Genomic DNA, 8,382 nt, shown 5'->3' with positions numbered 1-8,382 from the left:
CCAGTTCGGGTACCAGCTCGCCATCCTTGGGGTGGGCCGGGGCTTGAAGGACTTGACGGCACAGAAATTTACCTCGCTCTGGCTCACCCTCAACGTCATCAAGGATGCCATCTGGGCCACCAGAAACCTGCTGGTGGGGAAGCGTGTTACGGTAACCCTCCATGCATGCGAGCTAAAGGTAACATCAATGCTGCAGGGGTACCGGACGACGATATTCGGACGGGGGGGCCGGGGTCGCACAGAGAGGGTCCCGGCAGGCACCGACCCTGGCTGCCCGTAGATGCACCCTCACCATTCTGGCTACGGGAACAGCGGGCCAGCGGGCCGGAGGAGAGGGGATCTCCGCTGAGCCCGTAAAGTAGCATCTCATGTCCCTGTTCTGGAGAGTGGGGTGAAGACCGACTTGATAAGGACTCACCCCCGGTCTTGCACAACAGATGTTTTTTTTTATTGGTTTTTATCCAATAAATTGGTTTTTATTGTGTTTTATCAATAAAATTGGTTTTATTAACATGCATATGAGGCTTGTTTGCTTTTTTAAATTTGTTTTTTACTTTTGAAACCAATCGCACCTTTTAAACACACCCCAAATATGGCCTTTTAAAAACAAGCAAAACACTGTGGTTTTAATCAAATGTTTTTTAACAATGATTGTTTCTTTCATTTTACCATGTGTATTTATTATATATTATATGGCTTGTTTTAATGTGTGCTTGAAAAGAAAAATGTGTGTGAAAGTAAAAATGCAAATGGAAAAAATGTAACTCGTGACAATAAAACTTTTTTGAAAGAAAAAAAATCTGTTCTTATCAGTTTAATATCTGATACGTCCCCCATCCGGGGACTACATATTAAATGGATTTTTAGATCACGGAGCTGGAGCCGGGGCTTGCTCCGTCCGCTCCAAGCATCGGCCTGGTATTGCAGTGTCTCCAGGAACGGTGTGCTTTCCCTTTTTGGGGATTGCCGTTTATTGTGTCGAATAGCAGAACAAGGAATGAGATCTGCCATGCTGTGGTGTATTGCGAACTTTTTTCCTGATGCGCCCTCCTGGGGTCTTGGACTCTTCCACGAACGATGCACCCACCTGAGGTCTTTCACAGACGAGGTGATGCATCGAATCAGGTGTGTTTGGTTAAAGAGAGTCATCTAAAACCGGCGTTGGGAAGCACCGGCCCATGAGCTTGGCAGTTTCCAGGCCAGTAATGGAAGGCACCTGTCCTTCCTTTCCTGGAGGGGGGCTAACCGTTGGTGTGGACGGTAGAGACGCAAATCGTACCTCTGGCTGACCGCCTGGGCCTTCATACTAACCTGGCAGGGGAGACACCATGATCAAGAAGGCGGTTCACCCAGGGCGAGGCTTGCCCATTGCACTCCGGCCATGCTGACCCCTGCGAATTCCCCAAATGCGGGAATCTCGACTGCATAATTTATGGTAGTGGGGGACTGCGTTCGTGCTCTCCCCTGAAATTGTTGGTGAAACAAAGCAGAAGAGGTTTTTTCCAGGTTTTTTTTTTTTTTTGCGTTTCAGAATGGGGAGTTCTGTCACATGCGAGGTATGTGTTGTGCGCCTGTGAAACAACGCTTTCACCGATTTTTATGCTCTTGAAAAATCGGACCCTGGTGGGTGGTTCAGTTCGAATATAGCACAGACCTTACTTTGAAAGTCGATTGGACTGACTGCAGCCTAGCTGTAGCTGTCTCCATGTTGTTTGGTTGTCCTTTTTCAATTGGTAATAATTTTGTTGTCGCTTACAGCGCCACCGAGTGGCCTGTCGCAGCGCCCTTTTTCACCTTGCTTCTGACTGAGCCCCTGCACAGGTGTGCCGATTTGGGTGAAGGGATCTCATTCCTTCCTGGAGTTATAGCCATTCGAGCCATCTCGGACACGCCACGTTAGCACGTTTTGAGGTCCCCTCGCCAAGGTGAATGGAAATTTCCACTTTTTTGGGATGATTATTGACAGGCAGACTCCAGAGAAGCTTTCTGTGCTGCTTTGGGTGGGACTGGGCCAAATACCTGGCGCTAGGTTGCAAAAGAAGGTTTTCGACAAAATCCCAAATACCCGAAAATTTTGTCAGAGCGACGAGCCAATCTGAGACCTGCGTCTGGTTCGGCTCGAGCCAAGGATTCCCATTACATAAGGCACGTGGCTCTGCGACGAACCGTTTGGGAGTTACGAGCGATGCCGTACTTTCTGTCGCTGCAGTGCCAGCGTCAGGCCGAGCGTGACGAGTCCCGGTGACGTTGCAGACAGGGGAGGGTACTACCATGTAAAATACCTGTAAAATACGTTTTATAAAACAAGAGTGCACACTTTGCAGTCTATTTCTCATTCCACTTTTAGTCCAAACAACTTCAAATGGGACTATTTCCTTGGTCACTGACCAGTCTATTTCTCATTCCACTCATAGTCTAATGAACTACCTATGGCACTATTTCATGGATCACTTGCCAGTCTATTTCTCATTAATTTTCTAGTCTAATAAACTACATATGGCACTATTTCCTTGATCACTTGCCAGTCTATTTCTCATTCAAAACTTTTAGTCTAATAAACTACAAAAAGTACTATTTCCTTGGTCACTTACCAGTCTATTTCTCATTCCTTTTCTAGTCTAATAAACAATACATTTCACTATTTCAGTCTATTTCTCATTCAACTTCTAGTCTAATAATCAGTTTAACTGGTGATGATGATCGGCCTGAATAAGTTTGAAATAGAAGTGTATTAATGTGAAAACATATGGCACTATTTCATGGATCACTTGCCAGTCTATTTCTTATTCAAAACTTTTAGTCTAATAAACTACAAAAAGTACTATTTCCTTGGTCACTTACCAGTCTATTTCTCATTCCTTTTCTAGTCTAATAAACAATACATTTCACTATATCAGTCTATTTCTCATTCAACTTCTAGTCTAATAATCAGTTTAACTGGTTATGATGATCGGCCTGAATACATTTGAAATAGAAGTGTATTAATGTGAAAACATATGGCACTATTTCATGGATCACTTGCCAGTCTATTTCTCATTCATTTCATAGTCTAATAAACTACATATGGCACTATTTCCTTGATCACTTGCCAGTTTATTTCTTATTCAAACTTTTAGTCTAATAAGCTACAAAAAGTACTATTTCCTTGGTCACTTACCAGACTATTTCTCATTCCTTTTCTAGTCTAATAAACAATACATTTCACTATTTCAGTCTATTTCTCATTCAACTTCTAGTCTAATAATCAGTTTAACTGGTGATGATGATCGGCCTGAATAAATTTGAAATAGAAGTGTATTAATGTGAAAACATATGGCACTATTTCATGGATCACTTGCCAGTCTATTTCTCATTCATTTCATAGTCTAATAAACTACATATGGCACTATTTCCTTGATCACTTGCCAGTCTATTTCTTATTCAAAACTTTTAGTCTAATAAACTACAAAAAGTACTGTTTCCTTGGTCACTTACCAGTCTATTTCTCATTCCTTTTCTAGTCTAATAAACAATACATTTCACTATTTCAGTCTATTTCTCATTAAACTTCTAGTTTAATAATCAGTTTAACTGGTGATGATGATCGGCCTGAATAAATTTGAAATAGAAGTGTATTAATGTGCAAACATACGGCACTATTTCATGGATCACTTGCCAGTCTATTTCTCATTAATTTTATAGTCTAATAAACTACATATGGCACTATTTCCTTGATCCCTTGCCAGTCTATTTCTTATTCAAAACTTTTAGTCTAATAAACTACAAAAAGTACTATTTCCTTGGTCACTTACCAGTCTATTTCTCATTCCTTTTCTAGTCTAATAAACAATACATTTCACTATTTCAGTCTATTTCTCATTCAACTTCTAGTCTAATAATCAGTTTAACTGGTTATGATGATCGGCCTGAATACATTTGAAATAGAAGTGTATTTATGTGAAAACATCCTAATTTCAAGTTATTCAAAATATAGTAAAATATGTTTTTATTAAACATTTAATGTATAGAAATACTATATATTTATTATGTATTTATTACATATACCTTTTTATTTACACACACAATATATAAATATGTTTAAATTATTTTTATTACATGTAATATATATTTGTGTGTGTGTGTGTGTGTGTGTGTGTGTGTGTGTGTGTGTGTGTGAGTGTGTGTAAAGTAATGACACCTTAATTCAATTTCAAATATTTATTGAACTTTTTGTTTTGCAGACATTGTAAAGTCAAAATCAAAAATGCCTCAAAGTTCTGTACAAAAAAACACAATATATAAAAAGTATAATAGGAAACATGCATTATATAAGAAAAATAAAATAAATAAATAAACATGTTCAGAAAGATTCAGAGCAAACTGATATTAACCTTAACTATAACTATTTACAAAAAAAAGAAAAAAGAAAAATGGAACAGGCTATCAAAACAAATAAAAAGATAACCTTACTTTTTTATCGTAGAAATAAAAGGAGTAGAACAATTATCATAAAAAACATCAAAACAAACAATTTAAATAGTTACATAAATTATTTACGGGATTTTTTTTTTTAATTTCTCCAGTCTCTTTTTTTACTTGCTGCACCAGCTTTTTAGACGCTATTTCCTGTGGTGATTTAAGTGGGGAGTTCTTCACCATCAGTCTGCGTCTGAGGACCATCTTCATTAATGTGCTTCTTTCCTTATAGAAATAATAAGAAAGGCAAAGTGTTAGTGAACATGTCTACTTGTCACAAACAGTTAAACCAATCCATGGGAAATTGTACTTACTGAAGCAGATTTCCCAGACTTCTGGCCTTCTTCGGCATCGGGAGGGCTGTCGGAGAGCGTTGGGCTGGTGGATGAGGACTTTTCCTCAGCTGGCATCTTGTGGGGTTTTGTCGTCTTTCTTCTCTTGGCACCTTGCTGCCTTGGACTATCAGCTTCCTCACCCACCACAGCTGTATCAAAGAGGCGACGGTGTTCTGCTGCCTGCTTTGCATTAAGGTTGAGGGCATAAAACCTGTCAGCTGTGGTGGTGTCGTGGCACATGAACTGTGCCACTTTGTGCCTATCTTCCGGGCAGTGAGTGTTCTTTGCCTTTTTGGAGAGAGAACAGCATAGGCAAAGAGTTAGAAAAAAAACACACCAGAAACTCATAAAGCCGGGACAAGTACAGGAATGCTTACATGGGTGGCGATGGCAGTCCTCACATCAGTAAATGTGGGTGTGCCTGGTAACCCCATGCTCGCCCACGCATCCTGAAAATACTTGTTCAAGTTTTTGCAGGAGCTGGCCTTTGAGGTAAAGAAGAAGTAGTTTGCAACTCGTCCCCCTACCAAGTTGGACCGGAGTGAAAGGAATTCCTCAAGCCACCCATACTCCTCCTGGTCCAGGGCCAGCTCGGCTGCACCAAAGGCCTGGTTGGTCTTGTGGCTGATATCTTTAGAAACAGTGAGAAGTGGCATAAGCTGAGTTTTATTTTAAAGAAAACCATGTGGACAACGAGAGACAGAGAGAAAGAGAACCACTCACATTAATGACAAAGTGGCCTTCTGTAGCTGTCGCACGGGCATCCTCCACCTCTTTAATTGTTACATTTTGGAACACCCCTCCACAGTGACCATAAATGCTGGCCCAGTAAGTGGTGAGGTGTCCATAAAAAGACCATTGGTCCTTTTTCTCAGGACTAGTCTTCAGACGATCTTCACAGAAAAAAAGAGAAGCATAAAGGATCACATTGATCGCCAAATAATGAGAGGAGAAAGGATTCAAAAACTTACCCAGAATCTCAGAAATAATTTTTTTGGCAGAGTCCCGGCAAGCTCGCAGTGTGGCTTTAGGGATCAGGCGGGCCTCCTTGGCTTGTTTTACAGCCAGCTCGTGGACTGCCACGCTGCGCTTTACTGGGCGGGTCAAGTTCTGGATTTCCCTCCTAATCCCAATGAAAGCCACACGGGAGAGCCGGCATGTGGGCGGCGGGGTCTCATTAAGATATTTGAGGAACTGTGCCACATTTTTTAGGTAATGGTGCACAGTTGGCTCTGCAATGTTGCATTTCTTTAAAAAAGACAGCCAGGACCGGACCTTTGCCCTGTTGTCCAAAAACATCAAGCTGGCCAGATTGGTCTGGCCAGCTGACATATATGAAATAAAAAATTTTATTCTAAAAATCTTTGAGGACACATTATTTATTAATTTCGGAGTGGGGTTGATGCCCTCCCAGTTGGCCCTGGACTCCTCAATGAGCTGATCTTCAAAAAAGAAAGCACAAGAGAAGGACCAGGTGAGTCAGGTCGATAACATAGAGGTAAACACTAACAAACATTATTATTATTATTATTATTATTATTATTATTATTATTATTATTAAATTAAATTAAATTAAATTAAATTAAATTAAATTAAATTAAATTAAATTAAATATATAATAAAATATATATATACATATATACATACATAATATGTGTGTGTATATGTATAATTATATTACTATAATTTTCTAGTCTAATAAACTACAAATGGTACTATTTCCTTGGTCACTTATCAGTCTATTTCTCATTTCTCTTGTAGTCTAACAAACTATAAATGGGGCTATTTCCTTGGTTCACTTACCAGTCTATTTCTAATTCAACTTCTAGTCTAATGAACAACAAATGAGATTATTTCCTTGGTTCACTTACCAGTCTATTTCTCAGGTAACTTCTAGTCTAATAATCTACAAATAGGAGATTTATTAATGAAAGTTATTGTATGGTGTTATCAAAGTGACAAGTGTCATACTCACTTAGGGCTGGCAAGTGGTCCGGAAAGGGGTATGGTGCATCGGAGGAGTGGGCCTTCTTTGAAGGCCCGGCGACCTCCTCCTCGGGTCCTGTGGCTGGCTCTGCCTCAGGCCTGGTGGCTGGCTCTTCATCTAGTCTGTCAACCTGCGACTCTGAGCACTCCTCCTCCCCAGGGCTGTTGAGGGCCGATAGCAGACTATGTGTTGCCCGTGCAACCTGCCTAGAGGGGGTGGGATTTGACCGCTTCCTCAGCTGCCGGTACCGCCGTGAGAAGCTCTCCCAGAAGCAATGGATAGGAGAAGCTTGCGCTCCTTCACATTCCGCACCTTGTGAAAGACACGAAGGTGTTGGCTTAGCTGATTATAACCACGAAAGCACAAGGGACAGTCGTCCAAAGCCATATCTACTTTTGTTAAAACACTAAAGGATGAATAGCAAAAGGATGAATGCAAGGGACACTGCCCAAGCATTGGTTACTTATATAACTTTTTAGGTCCCATTTGTAGTCTGTTAATACAACTTTGAGTCTAATACATTAGAGAGCACAATTTGCAGTCTATTTCTCATTACACTTCTAGTTTAATAAACTACAAATTTGACTATTCCTTTGATTCACTCACCAGTTTTTTTTTCATTCTTTTTCTAGTCTAATAAACTACAAATGGGACTATTCCCTTGGATCACTTACCAGTCTATTTCTCATTCAACTTCTAGTCTAATAAACTACAAATAGTACTATTTCCTTGGTCACCTACCAGTCTATTTCTCATTCATTTTCTAGTCTGATAAACTACAAATATGACTATTTCCTTGATTCAGTTACCAGTCTATTTTTCATACCACCTCTAGTCTAAGAAACTACAAATGGAACTATTTTCTTGGTCACTTACCAGTCTATTTCTCATTCCACTTTTATTCTAATAAACTGTAAATTACCTTGGTCCCTTACCAGTCTATTTCCCATTCATTTTCTAGTCTAATGACTAATGACATCCACCCCCCTCGCACCTACTCATCCATGCCGGCCAGGGTGCACCCTCCCCGGCTAGAGAAGGCAGCTTGAGGGGGGTGGAAGTCGGAAGAAATTTTTTTTTTTTATGAGGCCTAGAGAAAACACTTGTACTGTACTCAGGGCACTCAGGGAATCCATTTTTGTAAGTTTTATTCCATTATACTGTAGAAATATGCATAGAAAAAAGTCAGACCAGGGGGCCGTCTATCCGACGACACTAGCCCCATGTCCCTATGACCCTGGGGGTCCGAGTTACGGCCCCCCAAAATGTGGAATTTGAACCATTATAACTCAGGAACTGGACCACCCAGGAACTCGAGGGTGGTTGCATACGGTAGGCCCCTCGACCCTCTAGGGATCCCCCGAATTTCAGCCCCGGGTTCCACCGCTTCGCGGAGATATTAGCAAAAAAATAGTACCATCCACCCCCCTCGTACCTACTCATCCATGCCGGCCAGGGTGCACGCTCCCTGGCTAGAAAAGGCAGCTCGAGGGGGGTGGAAGTCGGAAGAAATTTTTTTATGAGGCCTAGAGAAAACAGTTGTACTGTACTCAGGGCACTCAGAGGAATCCATTTTTGTAAGTTTTATCCCATAATACTGTAGAA

At 40.8% G+C, this 8,382-nt stretch overlaps 1 non-coding gene and 1 pseudogene across 1 annotated transcript; both read left to right on the top strand.

Moving 5' to 3' along the window:
* Window positions 1-775: 775 nt before the first annotated feature.
* LOC132129845 (U2 spliceosomal RNA) lies at window positions 776-952 on the top strand (annotated as a pseudogene).
* Window positions 953-1,303: 351 nt separating this feature from the next.
* On the top strand, window positions 1,304-1,467 carry LOC132129833 (U1 spliceosomal RNA). Its single transcript, XR_009428607.1, has one exon. It is a non-coding gene; the product is annotated as a U1 spliceosomal RNA (small nuclear RNA).
* Window positions 1,468-8,382: the final 6,915 nt, after the last annotated feature.

This window comes from Carassius carassius, chromosome 46 (genome assembly GCF_963082965.1).
Source record: "Carassius carassius chromosome 46, fCarCar2.1, whole genome shotgun sequence".
Taxonomy (NCBI): Eukaryota; Metazoa; Chordata; class Actinopteri; order Cypriniformes; family Cyprinidae; genus Carassius; species Carassius carassius.
Note: the sequence above shows the minus strand (reverse complement) of the source record. Positions and strands in the feature narration are given on the sequence as shown.